Raw genomic sequence first — 25878 nt, 5'->3', positions numbered from 1 at the left:
TTGGAGATTCCTAGTCATCCTAGCTTGTCATAACCCATGCCTTGGAATTTTTACCCTATGAACACCCAGGCTTAGTATACATTGATCAGGTGAGCACAGATCCAGTACAGAGAACAGAATTCCACAGTGAAATTTCCCCCAGATATTGATTCCTCATGATAGGATACAGGATACCAATCCTTGGACTGTGGATTGTTGGTTTGAATAACTGTTCTGAAAGCCAGAATTGTAAATTGCCTCACATATGCAATACAGTGTGTTGTTTATGCTGATATATTTTAAATCTAAGTACAGGCACTGTAAGACATGTGACTACCCGAAGAGGTCACCAGACATATATTGGCTTCAAAGCAATTTCCAGAAAAACAATAAGTACATACATGTCTAGGATACCTTTTGTCTTCTTTCATACAAAATATATTAATATACCCTGTTTCCTGCATGAGTCTGTCAGGTTGAGGTGTAACTAGTAATCAGCACTAACTTTTACATAGACTCCAAGATGCCAGCACCTACTTTCTCCTTATTTTCCTTCTGTTATTTCTTCTTTATTTCCTTGACAAGGGTGGACAGTTTGTTCTCAAAAATGTGACACACTCGTATTTACTCAGATGGGTGGCAGTTTCTGTCCCTCTCTTGCTAATTCTAATCTTTGTCTCAAGGAAATGAATTCACAAAGTGACTCACTAACATGTCAATGGTTTCAGCTACACTATATATCAAGATTCTCCTCCCCATACAGTGTGTTTAACCCTGGAAAGGAGTTATCTTCTGAATTTATTTTTATATCCTCCCTACTTACTCAAAGAGAGGCTGTTTACCTTTGCGTCTCCATGGTTCCTATTGCTATGGCAGCCAAGGGATTGTATTATTAAGTGTGTGTGTGTGTGTGTGTGTGTGTGTGTGTGTGTGTGTGTGCGTGTGTGTTGGGGAAGGGGGTATACAGGTCTGTGGAAAGTGACTGCAGACCCTGGAGAAAGAATTCAAATAATTTGGGCTTTCAGTGGGCAGAGCTACCTGTATAACTTGATGATTGGCTGTCTTTTGATTCATATTGAAGAAGAGTGAGGAGATAAGATAAGGTGAAATGGTAATTAGTGTGTTACAGGAGTTCAGCCCACATCTTTCAGGGATGGGGCCCTTAAAAAAAATGGTCCTTTGCTTACTTAATTAAAGTTTGGAATGACTGTTGCCTTCATCAGTCATTTCTGCTGCCCAAGGAAACAATGATGGCTATGGATAACTAGGGGTGCACTCAATTCCCCGGGGCTGAAATGGAATGCTATTTACCCGAGCACTAGAAGGACATTTTCTATTCTGAGAGCTGTATTTCACTCCGCCACCGTCATTGAGAGCCAGAGCAGCGAGAGTTCCAGCTATTGCTTTAACAGGTTGGTTTTCTTTTAAAGGAAAGCTGGAAGATAATCACTGGCGGAAAGACAAGGATTGAATAGCATGACTCATCACCTAGGTGATCCACTGTCTCCAAGGGGCTAAAAGGTGACATTTTCTTTGAAAATTACCAGTTGATTTTTCCCAGTATGTTTTTAGGTGCTAGGGTAGGTACAAGTGCTCCATTCCCCAGGGCTTGTCACTGAGGCCCAGAAGGAAAGACATTTTCAGAACCACAAAGCAAATAAATGATGGAAATGAAAATGGAAGGAAGAAAAAGAGGGGGGAAGGAAGGCAGGGAGAGACAGAAAGAGAGAAAATAATAACAGCCCAAATTTTGGATAGAGTGAGGATCACAGCCAGCAAACTGGGCTTTTTTTTTTTTTCCTGGCTTCAGTACAAGAACTGAACAAAAGCCTACGGGTTCCCATGATCCTCTAGCTTCTTCCTTTTGTAGCACTTCTAGGTGGGGACATTGTTCTGAACCAGGAGTATGTCACTGGGCTAATCATTGCTTTCTCATGGGTACTTCCTGTTGTAGCCACCTTAATTTTTTTTTTAATAAAGTCATGGAATATTATGCCCTATAGCACCACCCGCCTTCTGTAACTAGCCAAATGTTGCCCCGGATCTCCTTGAGCCCCATCACATTTTCTTCTCTCTAGGCTTGAAAGGTTCTTTGGTTCAATCCCAAACCATTCTCCTAGGTGACTTGGCCACAGTCCCTCAGCAGTCAAAACGAAGTAGGTCTTTCTTGAGTCAGCTCTTGGAGCTGACCTCCTCTTTTTAGACAGCAATTTGCATTCATAAGGCCACCAATGACATCGGCAGTTTTTCATCATGGAGCTACGTTTTGAAATTCACCTAGAAGGCGTGCAGAATTTAAATGTTTTTCATGAGGTGTGTAGGCCAAATTCTCATTCAGCAGGAGAAATGTTGTGGTTTTAAAACAAAAACTATGGGAACATAAATTGACTGACAGCCCTTCTCCTCAAGGAGTTTACACTCTGGCCAGCAGGGAAAGTAATATAAGGCAAATATATTATGGGTTCAAACAGCAGCAAGAACAATATGGACATAATATTGGTGGGATTTTAAAGGTACTGACAATGGAAATGTTGGGAAGTATTTTGCAGAGGAAATTGCCTTAAGCTGAATGAAGGTTAAAATATAACAGAATCTGCATAAGATCATTTATGTAAATTATAAATGTGTATATAAATAACACTACTTATTTATAACTTACTTCTAAATAGCATAGTGACAGTGACCCAGGCTTAGTCATATAAAATTTATCCTATAGATGGTGAAGCAACTAGACAGAAAGTCTGTGTCTGACCCAACTCTTATAGGAAGAGAGTATAATTTCTCTCAGGAAACCACTGTTATCATCATCTAAACAGTCATATTGGTACTCATGAGATACATGCTGTTTTAAAATTTTCTTTGTATTTAATATTATATTTAAAATTATCTTTCCATGGTCCTACATAATTTTTATTGTTAAGAAATATTCCAGGTATAGAGATGGCATTTTTTTAATCAAAGCCTCTATCATTGTTCCAATGTTTCTGTAATTTACAATACAGAGATGAAAATTCTAAAGGTATACATATAGAAATATATATATATATATATATATATATATATATATATATATATAAAATAAATGACTATTTTTCAAATATTTACTTTCTTGAAAAAAGATGAGTGATTTTGAAGCCAGAGAACAGAAAAAGGAAGCAAACGTGAGGTAAATAAAAAATGAAGTTAAGAGGAAGATGTTTTAATTAATCAATAAAAATATGTTATGAAATGCAAGTAACTCCTTATTCCATTTCATGTTTAATGCTGATAGGAATAAGAGGAAGGAGACAAGGAAACAAACAGAAAACAACAAAACAGCAAATCCCAAACAAAAACAAAGTGCATTCAGAGACTGTAAATAGCTTCCTGTTGCTGTGATAAAACACCACAACCAAAGCAACTTACAAAAGAGTGTATCTAGCTTACTGTTCCAGAGAGAATGTCCATAATGGTGGTAGGGAAGTTGGCAGCTATAGGCCAGAGCAGGAAGCTGAGAGATCACATCCCAACCACCAGAGAGCAAACTGGAAACAGGATCAAGCCATAAACTCTCAAAGTCCACCCTCATCTTACTTGTTTTGGGACAAGGTCTTGTACTAAACCAGAAGTTCATAATTTCAGGTAGACAGGCTGTCCAGCAAACCTCCAGGATCTCCCTGTCTCTGTCTTCCAGTGTTGCCATTAGAGGCATGGACCACACAACTGCCTTTCATATAGGTGCCGGGAAATTAAACATGGCCTCACGCTTGTCAAGCAAGCACTTGTTCATCAAGTCATCTTCCCAGACCCCCTCGATCATTTATGCCTTCTATGTCACAAGAGCCATGTGCTGAAGACCAATTCCACTGCTTGAGCACATACAGCAAATCAAATTAGATTGCTTTCAGAGCCCATCCTAATTGTAAATTTTGACTGGAAGGGAGAGTATACTCTGGAGATGCTGAATTAAGACAATGTATTGAGTAAGAGGAAAACATTTATCATGAGGTACTAGTCATGCAATTTTGGAAGCTGACTCATCCCAAAATGTGTTGCAAGCAAGCTAGAGACTCCAAACAGACAAGAACATAGTTCCAGTCCAAATCCTAGCAGACCTGAGAACCGGGGTGAGTGGATAATACCTTGCAGGAACTAGATGACATCCCAACTCAAGATAGTCAGGCAAGGAGGACTGCTGTCCTCAAAAAGGATCAGTCATTTCGCCCTAGTCAAACTAATTGACTAAGTTAAGCTTGTCCACAAGAGAGAGGGCAATCTGTTCTGCTCACACTTCTATCAAATGCCTGTCACTTAGAAATGCCATTACAGACACAGCTCGAATGATAGCTGAGCAAATTGTGGGAACCACACTGAGCAGTCTAGTCAGTTCACATAATTACACATAATATATCTACTGTTTCTCAACATAGCACTCTGACACATCTCCTTAGAAGACAATCTCCAAATAAGCCAAGTAACATTGGTATTTTCAAAACAGGATATAAAGAAACATGGCTGAGTAGTACTCCATTGTGTATATGTGCCACATTTTCTTTATCCATTCTTCAGTTGAGGAGCATCTAGGGTGCTTCCAGGTTCTTGATATTATAAATAATGCTGCTATGAACATAGTTGAGCATGTGTCCTTTTGGTAAGATTGAGCAGTCTACTCTGATGAATACCCTAATTGTCATCATAGAGCCTTTATCCAGTGACTGATGGAAGAAGATGCAGAGATCCATGGCCAGGCGCCAGGCTGAGCTCCAGGAATCTAAACAGTGAGAGAGAGGAGGGATTCTGTGGATGGGGATGTCGAGATCATGACGGGAAATGTGCAGAGATGACCGGCCACACTGGTAGAATCCCATGGACTGTGGACTAATGACTATGGAGCCCCCATTGTATTGGACTAGGCCCTCTGGATATGTGAAACAGTTGTTTAGCTCAAACTGTTTAGGGGACACCCAGGAAGGGGGATCACAATGCCCTGGTGCATGGGCAGGCTTTTGGGAGCCCAGTGCCTAACGTGTGACACCTTGCACAGCCTTGGTGCAGTGGGGTGGGGCTTGGACCTACCTCAGCTGAGTGTGCCTGGCTCTGCTGACTCCTCATGGAAGACCTTGATTTGGAGGATGTGGGGATGGGGGAAGGCTTGGGAGGGAGAAGGTGGGATCTGTGGTTGGTATGTAGAGTGAATGGAGGATTTCTTGATGAAAAAAAAAAGAAAACAGAAAAGAAAAGAAACATGGCACACAAAGGTGAAGAACAGAGAAAATGGTATTAAAAAGAGAAACAGAGGCTGAACATCAGAAAAAGTACCATCCATTATTCTGGAGACAAGGCAGATTGACTGAAGATCCACGTTCCCTCCTGTTTCAGAAGAAACACCTACAGGGCCAGCAAAATGACTGACAGAGTGCCAGTGCTGCCAAGCCTGATGACCTGAATGCAAATCTTTGGGATCGCCACAGTCCAAGGAGAGAACAATGGGCTCTTCTAAGTTGTCTTTGGACCTCTACCTGCTGTGGCATATGACTGTTCTCGCTCTCTCTCTCTCTCTCTCTCCCTCTCTCTCTCTCTCTCTCTCTCTCTCTCTCTCTCTCTCTCTCTCTCTCTCTCTCTCCCTCTCTCTCTCTCTCTCTCTCTCTCTCTCCCTCCCTCCCTCTGTCTCTCTCTCTCTGTCTCTGTCTCTCTCTCTCTCTCTCTCCCCCCTCTGTCCCTGTCTCTCTGTCTCCCTCTCTCTCTGTGTCTGTCTGTCTCCCTCTCTCTGTGTATCTCTGTCTCTCTCAGTCTCTCAGTCTCTCTCTCTCTCTCATACACATACACACAAAGTAAATAAATAAATAGTGTAATTTTGAAAATAGTTTTTAAGAGAAAAAGAAACACATTTGAAAAGCCTGGTTTCTTACTTCTTGGCACTCTGAGAGAGCTTGGGCTTGGCAAGAAACAGACATGACTTTCAACTTCACCCTCAGTCTTTACGAGCTTGAATGAACCTATAAACCATGTTTTTTCATTTTTAAAATTTTTTTATTAGATTAGCCTGTAAGATATTAGATATCATTATGGCATTTTTGAACAAAGTCTGCTTTAATCAATTCTCCTAATCACTCATCTTCTTACCCACCCACCTTCCAACCCTTGTTACCTCTCCCCTAGTCTCCTTTTATGTTTCATGGCCCTTCCCCCACTTCCTCAGCATCTCTTTCTGCTCTCCCTTGGTCTCATTTCTAGGTTTCAGGATTTGCCTACATTTTATACACATTTACATACCCATATGTATACACCAAAACCTACAATGTGCATAATAAAAGAGAGTATGTGGGTTTAGTCTTTCTCAGTTTATATCACCTTGCCTAATATTACATAATCCATTCATGTTTCTGAAGCTTTCATTTGTCCTCACAGATACATAAAACCCCCACTGCACATATGAACACTATCTGTTCATATGTTGAAGGATGTCTAGTCTGGTTTCAATTGCATATTATTATGAATAGGGCAGCAATAAACATGGGTATATGAGTGTCTCTCTGGTAAGATATGAAGTCTTTTGGGTAAGGGACCAGAAGTTGTATAGCTGGCTTACATGAAAAGCCAGTTTTTTAAAAGAGGTTAAGGAGCTAGAAATATGGCTTAGTAGTTAAGGGCTGTTACTCTTACTCTTATGTAATGGACTTTCTTTTGGGCTACCAACCAGCTCCCAAATCATGACAAAAAGGCTTATTATTGGTTATGAATGTTCAGCCTTATCTTATGCTTGTTTCTTGTTAGCTCTTATAACTTAACCTGTTTCTTTTAATCTATATTTTACCTCAGGGCTTTTTACCTTTCTTTAATTCTGTATGTCCTACTCCATGTCTGGCTGGCTGGTGGTTGCCTGCCTGCCTGGTCCCAGACATCTCTCACTCTTTCTCCCTAGTCTCTCCTCTTCTTGTTCTCTCTCCAACTTAGATTCCTCCTCTTACTTATTCTCTCTGCTGGCCAGCCCCTATCCCTTTACTGCTGAGCTATTGGCCATTCAGGTTTTTATTACACCAATCAGGTGCCTTAGATAGGCAAAGCAACACATCTTTACATAATTAACAAATGCAACATAAACAAATGTAAAACATCTTTGCATAATTAAAGTTATATTCCACAACATAAACAAACATAACATGTCTTTGCATGGTTAACGTAATATTCCACAACAGTCTTACTGCATAGGACTCAATTGCAGGACTCAAATCCAGTTTGGTGAGCCCACATTAGATGGCTCACAACAACCTATAACTCTAGCTCCTGGTGGGATATTAAAAGGCAGTTAAGTAATAAATATTTATTTTTCATAGTTCTCAAGACCAGGAAGTCCAAAATCAGTGGAAAGTCATTTCCTGCTCAAAGATGGCAAAGAGTGATATATATATATCGCACTACACACACACACACACACACACACACACACACACACACACACATGAGAATGAATATTTCTCTGACACATCTTCCATCTTTCAAGACATCAATTCTATGGTATAAAGTCCCTTTCTTTATAATCCTTTAACCTTGCAGAAGTGTGCTGCTAATCACAGCAGAGAACTAGGTGTCTGGGATTTAGCAGTGAATTGGGGGAGCGGAGCACTATTCAGTCCACAGCAAATATTTAGCACAGCTCCAGAAAGATGGCAAATATTCTAAACTAGTTGTCTCTTCCCCAAACCACCCAATCCGCTCCATAATCCTTTTCTCTATGGTGCTAAGCCAAGAGCAGAATATCAATTAGGGAACTTGGATTGAAAAAGAACTGACAACATTGATTTTACAGATTGCCAGAAGGATTAAACTCAGTTTGAATTTTGAATAAAAATTCACTTATTCTTTTCATGTTGTTTTTCAGTCTCTGTTTTCTATTCAACATGTCAAGAGCACAATTATCCATTTTGCTAAATGTAACGGTGGGCCTCTTAGTTAGTACAGAGCATTCTAGTTTTTGTAATGGCTATATAATTTGTTTAATCGCTCTCTCTTTTAGGACATACTGATCATTGATTCATTATTGTGTTTGTGCCACAGTGAATATCCCAGTACACTCATCTGTACTCATCTGTGTGTGTGTGTGTGTGTGTGTGTGTGTGTGTGTGTATGTATCATACTTATATGCTCATCTTAGTCTTGATCAGATAAATTAGTGAAAGGTCATGCACAGAATTCACTGTGCATCATTTTACTTAAAATAATGTTCTTTAATGTTCCACTGCTCTCCCACCCAGCACCTTTTTTTTTTTTTTTTTTTTTTTTTTTTTTTTTTTTTTTTTTGCTTTCTACAAGCACAGGCCACATTTGTTCTCTTTCCAGGCTGTTACTTTTGCTGATAACCTTGGCCCTTACCTTGCTGGGAAGAAGCTGTCCTCTCCTGCAAAGCCATTTATTCAACTTGCAGACTTTTAAAATTAAGCACAGGAATTGAGAGGATCAGGTTGGTGTGCTAGATTCCTCATGTTAATAAGATTCAAATTAAATGCAAGCTGTAGGCCAGAAGTAAAAGGCCACCAACAAAGAGTGCCAATTCCCCTTCCAACCATCAGGAAAGATGCTTTTTTTTATACCTGGCTGGCTTTCTTGTTTTTATTGTTCCATACCTAGCCCCCTGGCTCCCACCACACCTTTTTTCCCCCATAATTGTGCCTTCTTTCCCAGCCCTACCCATATGGCTCAGGAAAACATAAAAGCTTAAAATCCTCTTTTCTTGACAAATGCAGATGTGTAAAGTAGCTGAAGAATGGAATACAATCACAAATTCTATAATTTGAATGGGAAAAGCACCCTGGATCCCAAACTCTTTGAGCCTCGACACAACCAGGGAGTGTGTTACCCACTGATCTTCAAGGCCTCTTCTGGAGGACATTTTCCAGCTAGCAGCAGCTTCCTGAAACACATCCTCAGATAAGTGACTGTGCAGCAACAATCTTTGCCAAATGTTTTGTGAGACATAAGTCTTGTTTTTTCCAACAAAACTGTTTCCAAACAGAAATGTCTGCTATGCTCATTTGCTCTCACGTCTCATTTCTCTCTTTCTCCTCCCTCTCTACCTCTCTTGCTTCTTCCCTCCCTCCATATCTCCCCATCTTCTGTGCCATACTATGCTTATAAACGATCAATACTAGGGCTTCTAAAACACTAGGATTAGTCTGGCAAGATTGCTCAGTAGATTTCTGCCAAGCCTTTCCAACCTGAGTTTGATCCCTGAGAACCCCAGGGTAGGAGGAAAGAACTGACTGACCCAAGGTATCCTCTGACTTCCACACATGCACCATGATACATCCCTCCGATCAAACATACACACAAATAAAAATGTGGTAAATAAAATGGTAAGTTGTCACCAATAGTGGAAAGGAATACAGAGGAAGATAAGGCTTATTTGCTTATCCTCAAGCATAACAACTGTACAGATCATTTCTCCACAGCAGATAACTAGTCACCACCATGTTCGGCTGTAGAAGAGAGAAAATTCAGTTGACTGCCTGCCTTTCTCAGTAGGGTCCATTGTCCACCAAGTTCTTTTATTTTGTATAGAGTTTGTAAACGTTTGAAAGTTTTTATAACTTTGTAAACTCTTCAAAGGGTTTCGGTCAACACACACATTGTGTCAGGAAAGGGTCAGTGCTTGGTCACGAAACTTCCTGCTGGGGAGGCAGCCCTGAAATATGTGCTTGAGTGTGTGGTTCTTACTAAGCACAGCTATCGTTTTTTCTCTTCGTATGCCGCTTCTGTTTTGTTTTTCAAGTCTCATTTATCCTTCGTGCACAGGTGACTTTGTCAGGGGGTGTATTGGGCACTGACAGTGATGTCACAAGATGAACAAGGACCTATGCTCCTTTTGCCTACTGCATCCAAAACCAGAAATTTGAAGACATACATTTACACCAACCACCCATATCCACCGACACCCTGGATTTTGTTCTTACTGGAAGTCTTTTACTTCTGGAATGTTAAGCACAATCCTCAACTTCAGGAAACAGCTGCTTTTCCTTTTTGTGTAGCCATTTATTTATTTATTTATTTGTTTGTTTGTTTGTTTGTTTGTTTATTTAGAACAGAATGTTGAAACAAGCTCCAAAAAGACCAACTCTGTGACCATATCAATGCTATAGGTACCTAGGGTCTGTCTGTCACTTCAGCTGGGCTCTCTCTCTCTCTCAAAGCATTCAGCACATTAGAGATGAGGTAGAAAAGACAGGCACTTTGGGGACTTTGTCATCAGGAAGTGTGGTGGCTTATTCTTAGTACACCAGCACACTCAGGACTCGGCCTTTGGAACTCACAGATGAGGTTTATCTGGATGTTTGTAAGTATGATGGGACAATCTGATACTTGGATTTACCCTCTTAGTTTGCTTCACTTTTAGGGTTATTCTGACTGTTCAGTGCCATTGTCAAGACTACAAAATTCAAAACAGTTGAAGCAACTAATAAGTTAGGAAAACTCTGATTGAGTTTCCTGAGGAGTCCACAAGCATCCTACAGGTTAATTGAATTTTTATAGATTAATTCTCTGTTCTGGATTTGAAGTGGCCTTTCGGTGTCCAAACCAGTGATGGGCGAAATGAAAAACCCTAAATTAGATAGATCATCTCTGCATCATCCTGAAGATCACAGTGCTCCATCAGAAGACAGGAACTGGTTGGGGAAGAGACAGAGTGGAGTTCCTGGGGCATTTGAGAGCATTGGTAAGAACTCAAGGCAAGTTTCTGACTCAATAGCACACAGTCAGTCAAACAGTCTTTACAGATTTGACCGCTGGAAGAAATTTCAAGAGATTGAGAAAATTTCATTGTTTTCAGCAAAATTCCAGATTGTCTGAGTTTTTTGAATTTAAAAATCCATGCAGATGCTCTTGGAAAACAAAGTCACACTGCACTTAACCTGGTGCTGTTCTATGTTGCTAATTCTCAAATCCATTCCCATGCAATGGAAAATGTATGTCTAATGAACTGACTACAATTTATTTTTAAAAGTTTTAGATTGACAGAAATTGAGGAGCGGATTCAGACAGTCCACATGCACACTTCCTTTCTATCTCTGCTGTACACATTTTTCTCTGTTCACATTTTGGGTCTGTTTATTTGTTACAATCAAATCAAAATTAAACACTAGATTAACCAAAGTCCTTCCTTTATATTAGGATAGTCACACTGCGTTGAACAATTCTCTGGATTTTGAGAAATGTATTATGATGTAAATACATGGCAGGATCCTACAGAATCAATCACCTCATTGTCCTTAAAACCTGCTGCTCTCTGTCTGTTCCTCCCCATCTCCACATCATGTGCCCCCAATAATGCAGTATTTCCTCATCCACAATATTGCCTCTTTGAGAATGCTATGGAAGTAGAATCAGGCAGGACAGATCCTCTGTAGACCGGAGAAGTTCACATTAGGCAAGATTCCTCCTTCCTGCCTCTTCGTGACTTGATAGCTTCTTGTTTTGTTTTTTTTAATGTTGTTGTTATTATAATTCCCATAAAAACTATTTATTAATATGATTCCATTTCATTTTTACTTTATAAATTAAAAACTGTAAATAATATTTTATCGGCACTTTGATAATTTCTTACAATGTATTTAATCATGCTCACCCCTAACTCCTCCAAGTTCCATCCTGTATTTAACCGCCAACATTATGTTCTGTTTTATTTTTTTAACAAACCACTTAGTCCAGTTTGTACTGACCATATACTTACTTGTGAGTGTGGAATTACCCACTGGAGTGGGGTGTTCCTACTAGGAGCTACATCCTTAAAGAAAATTGACTCTACCTTCCCAAGACACCATCAACTGTCAGTTCCTCCCTAGTCTATCCCCATTAGCCTATCCCCACCCCCATTCCATGATAAGTCTTTCTTTATACAGCTAAATAATATACTAGTGTATAGAAATGCATAATTTTCAATAAGACCATAGAATACTCTTAAAGTCTAGAGACTACTCTCAAGAGTCAGCCCTTCTTTTCCTTTTCTCCAGTGGGGCTATGCCATAACAAATTCATTTGCTGAGAGAAGACTGGTTTGTGGATAGCAATTTTTTAGTACATGATTAACAGAGTCTTTTTTTAGACTTTTTAAATTGACTCTTTGTGGATTTCACATTATGCATCCTGATCTCATTCATCTCCCCATCCCATCAATCCACCCTCTGCCCTTGCAACCTCCCTTCCAAAAACATCTTTAATCCCAGCACTCGGGAGGCAGAGGCAGGCAGATCTCTGTGAGTTCGAGGCCAGCCTTAGCTACACAGTGAGTTCCAGGAAAGGTGCAAAGCTACACAGAGAAACCCTGTCTTGAAAAACCAAAAAAATAAAAATTAAAATTAAAAAAATAAAATTTAAAAGAAAAACAAACAAAGAACAAAAAACAAAAACTAACTTACATATCAAAAACAAAATGTCTCAGAGTGGAAGCTATAATGTGACACAGTGAGTCACACATTGTACCCTTTGCTCCATACATCTTTACTTACAAGTGTTCATTGCAGTGAGTCATTGGTCTGGTTTGAGGTCTCTGACTTCTGCTACACCCTTGCTATAGGGCCCTCAGTGGGACTCTTCTTGGATATCATATTGTTGTCTTGTGTGGTGGAGATCTTGCAGCTTTGGGTCTGCAGGCCTGGCCCCTTCACACGTTCTAGCAGATCATAGATGAGGTGGATGTTGGGGTGGGCCAACTCACAGCCCTGGTTCTGGGCTTAGGTAGTAGCTGGGTTGATCAGCCTACCTCTTCAAGCTCTCCAGCATTGCCCCAGCTAGCTCACCCACTGCAGCAGGTGTAGACAAATTTCTAAATGATCTTATTAATTAAAAAAACACGGAGCCAAATATAGGGGTGAAAGCCTTAGAGAAAGATCAGGGAAATAGGGAAAGCCACAGCTAACCTCACCTCACCAGCTCAGCAGCTTCCAAATGTGAGTTGCTTCCTGTCTACCCACACCTTTATTGCCTTGCTGTTGTGCCCTCTCATTGGCTCTCTTAGCCCAGCTACCTCACTTCCTCTTCCTACACAGTTCTGTCACTTTCTGTCTGTACAGACCTCCCTGTCACTATGGTTGGTACTGGGATTAAAGGCATGTGTCACCACACTTGGCTCTGTTCCCTAGTGTGGCCTTGAACACACAGAGATCCTGCCTGCTAAGTGGTAGGATTAAGGGTGTGTGCTACCGCTGCCTGACTTCTTTGTTTACTTAAAATGGCTTGCTATTTTCTCTGGTCTCTAGGCAAACTTTATTTATTAAAGCACAAATAAAATATCACCACAAGCAGGCAACAAAGAACTGGGCCAGTTATCCTGCTCTCACACCCTCAGGGCCAGCTCACCTGTGCCTGCCCCCAACATGGTCAGCTCTGGTGTGCTGCCCAGCCAAGGTGTCGGGTCCACTTCCCCTGAGCTGCAGTCAGGGAGGGCCAGGGCTAGCTCTCCCACCTGCCACAGGTGGCAAGGAGAAAGAGGGGGGTGGGCATCTTTCCCTCACTCATGCCACCATATGGCTGATGAGGGCAGGAGCAGTCAGCTCTCCTGCTCTCACACCTTCACCTGTACCCAGCCAACAGGGTCAGCTCTGCTGTTGTCTGGGTGAGGTGCAGGGCCATAACAGAATCTTTTCTACCTTCTCTCAGTCAGGTGTCCTCACAAATGCCTTGCACCCACACCTGTAAAGCATAAAAATTTCGCTTACATCCTTAAATTTCATCAAGCCCATATGTTCTTTTCCATCCTTCTGTGTTCATATTTTGAGGACTTTCTCATTCTCCACAAACTATTATGATACTGCAATCTGTCTGTTTGGTAGGGATGTATATATTCTAAAGAGACACTGATGTTCCCCTCTTTGGCTATCAAACTGATGCAGGAGAAACTTGAAATAATGTAACTGATGTTATAAGGGATTTACTAATAAACTTGCTTAGGAAATATTAAGTTACACAAAGTTGAATTTAGCTGAAGGAGCACTACCTTCACTATGACTGGGAGATAAATAGTATACTAATCAGACTGTTAGAAACCCTAAAACAAAAATTGGTACCATAACTGAAGTTTGGGGTTGCTGAGAAAGTTTCTGCTAGTGTGTGTTTTCAAAGATTGACCTCCAGTCAGGCTCAATTGCCATAATAAAAAAAGAAAAACCCTGACTTAAAACAACCAGTCATTAGGCCCATGTGGTGGTATTGTGTTCCCCAAAATATTGTGTACCTTAATAAACTTATCTGGGGTCAGAGAACAGAAAAGCCACAAGATACTTAGGCTAGAAAATGTTAGCACACGCCTTTAATCCTAGCATTCCAGAGACAGAAATCCCTCTGGATCTCTGAGTTCAAGGCCACATTGGAAACAGCCAGGCTGTGACTCACGCCTTTAATCCCAGAAAGCAGCCTTTAATCCCAGGGAGTGGTGGTAGAAAGCAGAAAGGTTTATAAGGCGTGAGGACCAGAAACTGGAAGCATTTGCCTGGTTAAGCATTTTGGCTGGTTAAGCATTCAGGCTTCTAGCAGCAGTTCAGCTGAGATTCATTCTGGATGAGGACTCAGAGGCTTCCAGTCTGAGGAAACAGGACCAGCTGAGAAACCTGCAAGGTGAGATAGCTGTTGCTTGTTCTGTCTCTCTGATCGTCCAGTATTCACCCCAATAACTGGCTTCAGGTTTGATTTTATTAATAAGACTCTTTAACATTCATGCTACAGGCCCATCCCTCAAAGAACACGCTCTAAGGGTCAGATGACCCCCCTCCATGAAACACACACACACACACACACACACACACACACACACACACACACACACACACAGCACAGAGTTGCAATCATCATTAAGTCCTGGTTTGCCATTAAATCCCCTGTGCTCTTATTAGGAAAAGCATTATTTGCGAGGTGGGCAAGAGGGCCCTGCTGTTCGAAAAACTATTCAAGAGGAACAACAATGGTGTTCTTAATAACACTGGTAATATCTTTGCTGTGTAATTCTCCCATGTGTGCTAGTGGCCAGACTTGAAGTCTCCTATCACTCTTTAAATTGTTCAAAGTGTAACCTGGGGCTGGGCTCTGAAGGAGATTTAAGGATGACAGTGTATGTGGAACGTGTAAGCATACGGTCTATGTAAGCCAGTAAGATTTTCTATTTGAGACTATTTCTCTTCTGTGAATTAGTTAGAAGCAGTTGTGAACCAATATTAAAGAACTTCTTCCTTCATTAATCCCTAAGTGGGTGGAGTGATGTCTTACCTGGAAGGCATATCAGTTCTGTAACAAATTTTTAGAAATAATGGACACTAAGGCATTAGAATTTTCTCCAGTAATCTCCCCATGGAAGAAATGGCTGAAGCACTGTGGGCTTCTGAAGGAGGAAGGTGTCTCCTGGAGAAAGCCCTCCAACTCCTCAGATGACTTTGCAGGAGAAGACTTAGACCTGAGACAATGGAGACTACCAGACCTCTGCTTGGCTAACTGCTTAGTCATGTATACCTCCTGCTTTCTGTTTAAATCCCACGCTTACATCAGGACCCCAGAGATAGACTGGGGATGAGCTCACTGGATGTCTTTCCCCTTCCCAATATGACAAAATTGAATAAATCTCCTTTTTGCCACTTTCGACTACTTAGCTCTTTTAATTAGCTTAACAATGATGGCTGGTTGGACCTGGCTTACTGGGGCAGAGGCTCTAACCTCTAAGTCCAGAAACAGCATTCTCTTTTATCTCTGTGCTTTTAACCGTAACTCCCTCCCAACTCTGCTCCTCATTGTTTCTCCATACATCTTTGCGATGTTGAGATGTTTCGTTTTAGTCTCCTCCAAATGTGCCAGCTGTCTACTTACTCCTTTCCATGAAGTCCTTTGTCCTTCTTCTGATCCATCATTGGTTCCTACTGGTCTCGTTCTTTAATTGACTGTTCTTGGACATTTTATTTCCTTCTTTCCTTTTTATTCCTATGACTGTATTGTACTTCTTTTTTTTTTTTTTTTCAGGGCCGCTTCACAGTGCCTAGACAGCTTCACTTTACTTTGCTTTTCATGGAAACACTGCACACCATGAGATGTTCTCTCATGTTTTCCCTCTGCTCTCTGTGTCTGGGATGTGTTGTCTTGTGATACATTATGATGATTTCCTTGTCTCTGTTTTTGCACCTCCTAATTTTGTCATAAAAAAAAAAAAATCTCCTTACGCCTGCCTTCTACTGTCATTCAGTGTGCTGCAGGACGTAATCTGGTATAGAGTTGTAGATATCAGTGAACTGAATAAAGGAACAGAAGGCCAAGGCTAAGCTGCCTCCTGACCCATGACTGAGTAGGGAGATCTTATGGTTGAGGAGCTTGCCTATTACTGTAAGGAAATACTAAACACACACACAAACACACTAAAACCGAGCTATGGTTCTTGTTTTCTATTTCAATTTTATTTTATTTTATTTTCAATTCTAGGTCTATGTCTGGGGGTGAGGCTGGTTGGGTATATGCACAGGAGTACAGTGACTATAGAACACAGAAAAGGTGTCAGGTTCCCTGAAGCTGGAGTGGCCGATGGTTGTGATGTGGGTGCTGCGACTCAACTCGGCTCTTCTGGAAAGCCATCTGCTAAGCCATTTCTCCACTCTCTACTCTCCAGCTGTGCTTCATCATTTTTCGATTGGTATATGTCATTTTATATATGTGTATATTTGCCAGTATGTACATAAGGGCATCCCATGGTTTGGGTGCTTGGGGTGGACAGAACAGGGCATCAGATACTCAGTTGCTGAGATATCCTTTAGTCCTCAAGGTGCTGTTCTTGATAACCAGGGTCTGAGGTCCTAACAAGAACCATCAAAGGGGTCAAATACTGGACTTTGATGCTTGTCCTGTGGATGTCTTTGGACTCTGCTCCTACATCTACAAATTATTTTGGGGGGGCATAAATAGCCCTTTACCACTGATCATGCCTTACTCTCTCCCCTTCCCTCTTTTCCCTACAGACAGAAGGTAATGATGTAAGGTTGAACTGACAAGAGATTGTTTGATCATTCCTCACCTGGCTCTCCTGCAATTTAGAGCCTTGAGATACAGACTTTCTCATTAAATAAGAACCTTTGACTTCGAAAACAAACCGCTTGGAAAAGCCATAATGGGATCAACCCCCAGCCCATAACGCCCAGAGACCTGAAGACAACACTGAATCTCCAGTTTCCTGTTCCTCTCTGTTCTCTACCTGCTTCAAGGTCTTCCCTTCCATTCTCCCCTGGGCAGAGCCGGGCATAAAAAGTGATCCTTTCTCCCAGAGACTGTTTTCTCAATGTTGGAGGTCAAACTAGATCAGCTCCACTCCACTTTCTTCTGCCACTTTACTGAAGAGAACTGGAAAGACTGTGGAAGAGACAGAGGGCAGCTCTGGTATCTTCACTTCACTCAGAGTCTTGTCTTTAGGACATTTGCCTTGTTTTTTTTTTTCCCTCTGGCCAGTGAATATTAGAGATTTTCTCAATGAAGATTGGAGCATTTGATGAGAGAGCCACTAATAAATGAGGCAGCATAATAAATCAGAATGGGGCTTCTTTTTCAAAAAGTACCCTTTCATGTCCTATGCAAATAAGATCTGCTCTCTGGTTTTTAAGAGAGAGAGGAGCTCATATTAATCCTCTGTTCAGCGCCAAGCATAAAACTTAGAGATTTGCATAAATAGCTATCATTTCGATTTTCTCAACAACCATAATAATAAGTTTGCCAACATTTATCCAGCTCTAATTATATGTCAGGACCTCCGTTAATAGATTTACTTGAGTTATCTAATTACAGCCTCCCAATCACACATAATATAGGTACTCTCATATTATCTTTGTTTTGCAGATATGAAGAAAACATACAAAGAAGTTAACCAGCTTGCCCACAAAACCATAATTAATAAAACAGGTCTGAGGTTTCTCTTTGGGGCCAAATGAATCCGTGTCCAAACACATAGGTAATATGTTGACCTTGGGCTGTTTAAAATGCTTGTTAATGATACTGGTCCAAGTACACTGTCTAAAAATCCAGCTTGAAAACAGAAAAAGTCAACCTGGAAAATGCACCTCTCTTTATTGTTAATTCAAGGCCCCGTGATCCAGATTGCCGTAGTTTCATTTCTGTGACTGTGATAAAATACCCTGACAGAAGTAACTTATGGGGGCAGAGGGATTATTGCAGTTTTCAATTCTATATTACAGTCCATCACTGAGAGATGTCAAGGCAGGAACTTAAGACAACTAGTCACATCACATCCACAGTCAAGAACAGGGAAATGAGTGCAAATACCCTTACTTACTTGCTTTGCTTGTGCTCAGCTTGAACTTTCCACGTCTATACCATTTAGATATATACCAACATAGGGAATGGTGCTTCCCATCGTAAACTAGGTCTTCCCACAACAATGAATTCAATTAAAACAACTCCTTACAGACACATTCAAAGACTGTCTTAGTTAGTGTTCTACATCTGTGAAAAGATACCATGACCAGGGCAACTCTTACAAAGGAATGCATTTAATTGAGGCTTGTTTACAGTTTCAGAGGTTTAGTTCATTGTCATCATGGCTGGGATCATGGTGGTATGCATGCAGACATGGTGAAACACCACAAGAGCTAATCAAATTTAAATAATCCCTCACTGAGACTTTCTTCCCAGGCGATTTTATATTGTGTCAAGTTGACAAAGCTAAGCATGGTATGCGTACTTTTCACTGCACTGCTTGAGATTAGGACACAATTTCCAACAATTTCTAAAATGGCCAGAAACATTTTTTTGTGTGGTTTTGTAGTATGTATTTATGCAAAGCGACATTCTCAGAATCAGTGGTTACAAAGTCAAAATATCAGTCAACTGAAAAATGTTGAAGACAGTTTGTGTCCTGTAGTAACAATTGTTCAACCAAGATTTAATTATTTATCATGAAATAAGAAAGCAATGCATGCCATTAGTAGGAAAATTTATTTAGTCTTTAATCAATGTTAAGACTATATGTGTACCAAAGAATTGTTTTAAAATCAATTTATGTTTAATTTATTATCAATAAACATTTGGTTTGCATACCTATTGTTTAAATCTATATAATCATGGTAATAAAATAACTTTATAGGCAAGAAAAGATCAAAAATGAAAAAAGCTTAAGAAGCTGGAATCAGCCTTAACAATCAGATACATACAGGTAACATTATATGGACTGAGCAACTTGTACTTGTGTATTTAGAAATGTATATGTGAGTGTGTGAGTTTTGTGTGTGTGTGTGTGTGTGTGTGTGTGTGTGTGTGTGTGTGTGTGTGTGTATTACAACAATTAAAGAAAAAGAGGCCATGAATTTGAGAGAGAGCAAGGGGTGTATTTGCAGAATTAGAGGGAGAAATGATATAACTATATTATAATTTTAAAGTTGAAAAAATAAATAACCATGATCTAGATTGGCCACAGTGAGGACTTGACAGAGGTAGGGAGCTGAAAACTGCGTATGAGAAAGTTAAACACACTCAGAGTAGACACTAAGGCCATGTAAAATTATGGGAATTCACCTCATACATTTATTCACTGCAGATGTTACTGTGGCAACAGGATGAAGTAACTGGTACTTCCATACAAGAAGGGGCTTTTGATTTGATATCTTCACAGAAAAGTAATTTCTATTTGTAGTTTTCACCCACTTTAAGGGACTATATTTCTAAGGCCTGCTCAGGTGAGGCAGAATATTGCTCCCTGGATGAAATATCTGTGAGAGTCTCCTAGGTGTTCAGATAAACTAACAGTGTGGGTTCTGAAAACAAAAGATAAAGCCCACAACACAGAGAAGAAAGCATGTTTTCTTCTCAGTGGCCACTTTTCTTTTTTAATTATTTACTTTTATTTTTGCTTATGTGTGTGTGTGTGTGTGTGTGTGTGTGTGTGTGTGTGCACACATGAGCGGGCATGTGCCATGCATAAGTAGGTACCTGTGGAGGACAGAAGAGGGTGTCAGATATGCTGGAGTTAGTCTTATAGATGTTCTGAACTACTGGACTCTAGTGTTTTTATAGTACAAAAAAGTGATCTTAACTCCTGAGCCACCTCTCTGGCCCCTGTCATCACTTTTCTACTAAAATTAATTATATTTGTTTAAGATATCAATAAATCTTATATTCTTAAGAATTCAGTAAGTATTTTATTTAGAGATTAAAAATTTAACCAAAGACAAACTGGGAACATTCAGCCACATGCAGAGTTTAGACCATAAAGGAGACATGTGGACTGTTTAAAAAAAAAAAAAAAAAAAAGCATCAGTCTCATAGAACTTCACTGCAGTGGAAAATCCCAAAGTTCGCAGGTGGTTTCAATGCATAATAGCTGATATAACCTGCCTTCAGTACGAATGAATGGAAAGTATACTATTTAGTGAGGATTTCATCTTGGCAGAGAAGTCCAGAGCGTTGCAAGCCAAGATGTCAAGGAGACTTCAATGCAAAATCTCAAGAGAGTGGGTGTACCCACAGTCAGGGATAGTTCATATACAGAAGATGCACAGCACTGCATCTCAGATAATCACAGGGATTAAAGGGAGAAAGTGTAAAGTTATTTCAAATAAAACTTAAGGAAATAAATGCCAAATAGAGAAAGGTTAACTAATTCTTTTGTGGCATAAAAATATAACACCCACATACATCCCTATGGGTGTGTACATGTACATTAAAGTGCACAGATACAAGTTTGATGCTATTCTTAGTGTGTATGGGTTTTTTTTTTTTCATCAATCTACGTATGGTATGTCAGTGTTTTGTTTCATTTTTCCTTCTTTTCACCAAAACAATCCCATTCATCTCATGTCTTTTAGCTGTACTCCTAAATGAGTAATTTCATACACATGGGCATTTTGGATTTCCCAGACTATTGTTTGTTTCTTACTGCCCCATTTCCACATTGTTAACTAAGTCTTACCCTAACTCAAGTTCACTCTTCATTTACATTACTGTGTTACGTATGACTTCGTGCTACAAACCTGCTCCCAGAACTATTCACATCATTATCTGCCCACTTCTCAGAGAAGGTCACTACATATATTGAGAGAAATGAAGACTTTTTCCACTAGCTAATTAACAAAACATGGTGACCTTCCAAGATAACACATTTTAAAAATATTTAATGATGTGTATGTGTGTGTGTCTGTGTGGTTATGTGCATGTTTATAAAGATGTTCATGGAAGCCAGAAAAAAAAGTGACAGATACCCTGGAGCTTGTGAGCTGTCATATATGTGTGCTGGGAACCACAATCAAGACCTCTTTAATAGCAGGAAGCATTATTTATTTTTCAGTTTTATTGAAAAAAGATTCTTCTCTCATACAATACATCCTGACCACATTTTCCCTTCCCTCCATTTCTTCAAGCTCCCTTCCATCCCTGTCCTCCCCTTCAGGTCTACTGTATCCCTATTTCTTCTTCAGAAAAGAACAGGCCTCCAAGGGATGACAGCCAAACGGGACAAATATTAACTACCAACTGAGCCATCTCTCCAGCTCCTAAGTGAATGCATTTTTGACAGATAATTATTTAGAGCTATTTCAAGTAATGGTTTGATGAATATTCTTGCCCATTTATGCATATTTTTGTTACAATATGACATTTTTTAGATTCCATATCAAATACTTGATGTATGAATATTTAATTTTGTTATTCCTTCAAATAGTCCTCTGAACAATTGCCTACTTTTAGTTTATAATCTGTTTTCTCAGTGTTCTCATTAGAGTCTGATTTTTATCTGACTTCAAAATTTTTACTAATTAATTTTCTTCTTGGAAGCCTTCACACATATGTATAATGCATACTGCTTATTCTCACCCTACCCTATCCCATCTTCCTATCATCCTGTCCACTCTGCCTCCTCTTCATAAATCTTTCTCACTTATGCCTGTCATTTTGTTTTGTGATTCACTTAATTTAATCAGGGTAATCTGTGTGACCATGCATTTGCTGTGGGATAATGCTTCTGTATACTGGTTTAATAAAATGCTGATTGGCCAGTGGCCAGGCAGGAAGTATAGGCAGGATAAGCAGACAAGGAGAATGCTGAGAAGAGGAAAGCTGAGTCAGGAGACACCAGCCCACAGTCCAGGGAACAGCATGTAATGGCACACAGGTAAAGCCACAGAACATGTGGCAACATATAGATTAGCAGAAATGGGCTGAGTTTGAGTGTAAGGGCTAGTCAGTAGTTAGCCTGAGCTAATGGTCAAGCAGTTTTAATTAAATATAAGCCTCTGTGTGTTTACTTGGGTCTGAGCTGCTGCAGACTGGGCAGGACACAGGAAAACTTCCAGCTACATGGGTTTAGAGCTATCTTTTGGAACTTAATGGGATCAATACTGAATAAACAGCTAAAAACATTGATTACCTCTCTCAGAATCTAGCAGTAGCCAACAGTTCAGTGGTAAAAGGTAAGTTATACCCCAGGAGCTCCTCCACCATCCATGACTGACTGTTCATAGAAAAAAACCTTATTTGGGCCAAATGCAAGCAATGACATTTGTTGCAAGTTAATGATTGCAAGGGTTGTATCAATCATTGTCTAGAAGACATTTCATAGCTATTCAATTTGTGATATTCAAATGGAAATATGGTGGTTAGCATTATTGTAATTTGCAGTTACCTGATAATTATGAGACAGAAAATCCCCTTAGATGCTCATTAGTCACTTCACTTCTGTCTTTGGGTATTGTATAGTCTTACTTTGCCAGATCTTTATTTCAGTGATCATCTTACTTGTACTGATTTGCATACTTCCCATATAATCTAGAACTGGTCTTTAATTATTTATATATATGAAAATTTCTCCTCTATGCTGTGGGATGGTTTTCTATACACTGTGAATAAATGTTGCTCTCATTGGCTAATAAATAAACTACTTTGGCTTATGGCAAGGCAGCTTAGAGGCAGGTAGGAAATCCAAGCAAAGATACAGAGGAGAAGGTAGGAGTCAGGAGAGACGCTGAGAGCTGCCCAGGGAAGCAAGATGTAAGGCAACATAGGTAAAGCCTCAGAACACATGACAATACTTAGATTAATAGGAATGGGTTGATTTTAATTGTAAGAGCCAGCTAGCAAGAAGCCTGAGCCATAGGCCATACAATATGTAATTGATATTAAGCCTGTGAGTAATTTTTTCTGATTTTATTTTATTAAGAAATTTTTTTATTCATTTTACATACCAATCACAGATCCCTCTCTTCCCTCCTTCCACCCCTCCAGTCTTCCCCCATCAACCCAGACTCAGGACAAACATGGTATGTACTCACTCATAACTGGATACTAGATGTAAAGGAGGACTACTGAGTAATTATTTTATAAGCAGCTGAAGGACCACAGGTGGGAGAGATTCATCCAGACCATGGGGCCGGGCAGGACCTGAGAAACTACTGCCTACACCACTCCCTTTACCTTTGTTTCCTACTTAACTAAGTCATGTTCAAATCCAAAAACTATATGAACAGTTTTTGATGTGGTGTCCAGTTTAGTAAGCTCTTTTTTCCTTTTCTGTATTTTCATCACTTAATTTTTTCATGCTTAATTTCAATATATAAGAAAATTGTTGTTATTATTTACTTTGGTTTGAGTAAAATAAAAGTTTGTCCCTCTTGATTGTAAATAGCATCTCCATATCACTTGTCAACCAGTCTCATTCCTGATGGCTCATGGCATCTTTGCTATTTAATAGGAACACTTTTCTTTGTGTGTTTCTGGATTCTCCAGATTGTTTATCTTTTTGTCTCTCCATGACCCATTTCTACAATGTCTTAATTATGCTGTCTTGGTAATATGATGTAATATGTCATAATATTGATTGTTCTAGTTTGCTCTTCAGTTGCTGTAATAAAACACTGGCCAAAAACAGTACAGAGAGGAAAGGGTTCACACAGGTTACATTTCTAGGTCACAATCCATCACTGAGGGAAGTCAGAGCAAGAACTTAAACAGAAACTTAAAGCACAGAGGAATGCTGCTTGCTGTAAAGTGACTAATGTAACACCATCTGTCCTGACTCCATTTTCTCTTTGCTCAGAAAGTTCTCAGGCCCACAGCCTTCCCACCAAATAGTCACATCTGCCTTGGCACTATATTTGGGATTCCCATGACTCTGACCATGGTCCAGACAGATTAACTAAAATAATTAATGTTTATATAAATTAAAAACAAACTAAAATAATGGAAGAAAGTATGAGTGAAAAATAACTGTCTTGTTATGTCTAAAATAATCACTATGTTCTTGCCAGAATAAATGTTGCAGGGTTACCTTAACCCTCATCTAACATCAATGTATTTGTGAGTTTTGCAGATTTTCTTTTAAACGCTACACCCCTGAGCTTTGCCACCAGGAAACTCTGAACCATAACCTTCTCTTGATTGCCAGCCCAAATTGAAGGACAATCTACATTGGTTTAATCAGCATGCTATTCTATAGCTTTCTTGGAGTATTTCAGCTGTCTTGCTCTCTGGCTTTCTTTATGGCTCATTCTTAGCTTGTTTTCTTATACAGCCCAGGCTCACTTGTCTAGGGATGGTACCACCCACAGTGTGCTGGGCCCTCCCACATCAATCATCCATCAAGGCATTCCTTCAGACAGGTCAATTTGATTTGGGCAGTCACTCTATTGAGACTATCAAATGACTCTCGGCTGTGTGTGTCAAGCTGGTAGCTGAAGCTAGCTAAGGTATTGCTTTTTTTTTGAGACATTTTCCCCCTCTTCAAATGTCATCTTTGCCACTAGCATATTTAAAGCAGATTGTCTAATTCCACTTATCCACCTTCTCAAGTGACAGTTAAAGTGGAATCATATTATTGATGAACAGGGAGAACTGACATATTTTCATTATTAAGTCCTCATAGCCACAAAATAATTTTTCTGTCTCTTGCTTTAGCTTCTTGCATGTTCTCTAATAATATCATTTAATTTTATTCATAAAATGTCACATATTCCAGATAGTTTCTAAGTGACTTCATTTTATTTTTGTAAGTATTATCTTCTTTTAGTTACATCCCCTAACCAGTAATTGACTCTGCTTAGCAGGTAAAAGGCACTAGTCATCAAGCCTGCCAACCTGAGCTTGATCTCCCAGGATCCACATGATGAAAGGAGAGAACTGACTTCTACAAGTTGTCCTCTGACCTCCACATGAAAGCACACAAAATAAAGCAAATGCAAAAATTTGTTGTAATTACTGATTTGCTAGATTTTTTATCTAATAACCTTTTGCTTAACTTTCTAACACTGTTGATTCTCTTGAGTTACTGTATCAAGGATCACAGTATATGTAAATTAAACAATTACCCTTCCTTTTAGGCTGTCTGTCATGTGACAGGAGGATCTAATTCCATTGGATAAAACTTCCAATTACATGGGAAAAAGTCACAGTAAGAATAAAAGACTTGACTTGTTCCTAAATTAAGAGAATGATTCTAAGCTTTCTTTACCACACTTTTTACTTTTTTTTTTTTTGGTAAATAACTTATAGGCTATAAAGTTCACTGTTGAAATTTTCTAAGTGCTTTCATTTCAAATCCAATACGACTTAATCATACACATTTTACAATATGCTTCTCCTAATCATATTTAGGCTATTTTATATTTCTGTCAGAAATACTCCCAGGCATAGGGTAAAAGTAGAGTAATCAGGAACTGGCTGTTTCTCTTCCACATACTGTTAGATAAATCCAGCCCTTACATACCATTGGGTATGACTTCCAGAAGAGTATTTTCAGCCATGTTGGCAGACTATATTAATGTCTTTTTTTTCCTTTTACATTTAATTATTTATTTAACATGTGTTGAGGTGCACACATGGAAGGAATTGGCAGAGGACAGCTTTCAGAAGTGGGTTTTCTCCTCCTATCTAATGACTTTTGGCTGTCAAATCCAGGTAGTTAAGCTTAACAGTAAGCAT

General features: G+C 39.6%; 1 protein-coding gene and 1 long non-coding RNA gene across 2 annotated transcripts in view; one reads left to right on the top strand and one right to left on the bottom strand.

The window, feature by feature from the left end:
- Positions 1-8750, bottom strand: part of LOC128099403 (regenerating islet-derived protein 3-beta-like) — a 110189-nt gene extending 101439 nt beyond the window's left edge. Inside the window, exon 1 of the mRNA XM_052721304.1 lies at positions 8329-8750. The gene's annotated coding sequence lies outside the window, so the exon portion shown is untranslated. The remainder of the gene's footprint in view (positions 1-8328) is intronic.
- Positions 8751-8796: 46 nt separating this feature from the next.
- LOC128099989 (uncharacterized) lies at positions 8797-18949 on the top strand. Its single transcript, XR_008214634.1, has 3 exons — positions 8797-10666; positions 16399-16606; positions 16929-18949. It is a non-coding gene; the product is annotated as an uncharacterized LOC128099989 (long non-coding RNA).
- Positions 18950-25878: the final 6929 nt, after the last annotated feature.

The sequence above is a fragment of the Peromyscus californicus genome, unplaced genomic scaffold (genome assembly GCF_007827085.1).
Source record: "Peromyscus californicus insignis strain IS unplaced genomic scaffold, ASM782708v3 Scaffold_6__1_contigs__length_162567912, whole genome shotgun sequence".
Lineage (NCBI taxonomy): Eukaryota > Metazoa > Chordata > Mammalia > Rodentia > Cricetidae > Peromyscus > Peromyscus californicus.
The sequence above is the reverse complement of the archived record's forward strand: the minus strand, read 5'-3'. Positions and strand labels throughout refer to the sequence as shown.